At 39.7% G+C, this 1,326-nt stretch overlaps 1 protein-coding gene across 1 annotated transcript in view; it reads left to right on the top strand.

Moving 5' to 3' along the window:
* The window catches only part of PLCL1 (phospholipase C like 1 (inactive)), a 331,059-nt gene that overhangs the window by 84,791 nt on the left and 244,942 nt on the right, over positions 1-1,326 (top strand). The window lies entirely within an intron of this gene.

The following is a 1,326-nucleotide window of genomic DNA, read 5'->3' as shown; positions in this document are numbered from 1 at the left end:
TGATGGATTTGTGAATATTGAACCAGCTCTGTAACCCAGGAATGAATCCCACTTGATCATGATGGATATTTTTTTTTATATGCTGTTGAATTCGATTTGCCAGTATCTTGTTGAGTATTTTTGCATCTGTATTCATTAAGGATATTGGTCTGTAGTTCTCTTTTTTGGCTGGGTCCCTGTCTGGTTTGGGTATCAAGGTGATGCTGGCTTCGTAGAATGAGTTTGGAAGTTTTCCTTCTATTTCTATTTTTTGGAATAGTTAGAGAAGAATGGGTATTAGCTCTGTTTTAAATGTCTGGTAGAATTCCCCTGGGAAACCATCTGGCCCTGGGCTCTTATTCATTGGGAGATTTTTGATAATGGATTCGATTTCTTCACTGGTTATCAGTCTATTCATGCTTTCTATCTCTTCCCGTTTGAATTTTGGTGCATTTAGGAATTTGTCCACTTCTAGCTTGTCCAGTTTGTTGGCATATAATTTTTTTTTAAAAATGTAATACTGTTTATTTAACTTCAAAAACATTTCAGCATTCTAAACATACAAAAAAGTAATAGAATGTTGCAAATTGTGTTTAGTACAGAAGGTTCTTGAACTTTCATTGATGCAGTGGCTCTTCGCTTTGCTGACAATGAAGAGTTCTACAGTTTGTTTCAAAACAAACAGTTTAAAACTACGCACTTAACTAAAAAAGATCCAAACATTTCTCATGCCAGCTGCCCCCCACCCCCCTTTCCACAGCTAAGAATGGCAGCAGAATGCTAGGTCACTATATACAGAAACAAGACAACCTGAAGCTAAACGGATGCCCACTGCACTGTCCACAGGCCCAGCCTTACCGTGCACGCCCTGAGTTACTGCCCCTCCAAAAGGCATCTTCCCCACAGCCTCAAGCCAAGCAAGGAGCATCAAGACTTTGTCTCGGTTGTTCTGTCCTTTTTACAAACTATAGATATGTACAATTGAGAACTCAGGATTTCTAGCCAATAACCATAGAGTTAACACCACCTTAAAAATTCAAAAAAGAAAATGCCAGAAACATCTTTAAATGCCTTGTCACACCAACAGCAAAGTGCACAGAGTGAGGAGAACACGAGAGCCTTTTCATTTTAAAAATGTTTGGAAATATGTACAACTTTGATACAGTTTCAGGGTGCTCTGGACACCCACGGCCGCTTCATGTAAACCACTGACAATTTCTAGAGCACTTTGAAGAGACTATGATATGACCATGACCCAATTGTGTGATTAAACCTAACGAGGGCAACAGACGCGTCTCCAATAAGAGAGGTGTCTGTGACGGCACTCCCTACTCTAAGGTGTTCACA

The sequence above is a fragment of the Suricata suricatta genome, chromosome 3 (assembly GCF_006229205.1).
Source record: "Suricata suricatta isolate VVHF042 chromosome 3, meerkat_22Aug2017_6uvM2_HiC, whole genome shotgun sequence".
In the NCBI taxonomy this organism is placed as follows: Eukaryota; Metazoa; Chordata; class Mammalia; order Carnivora; family Herpestidae; genus Suricata; species Suricata suricatta.
This window is presented reverse-complemented; position numbering and strand designations above follow the sequence as displayed.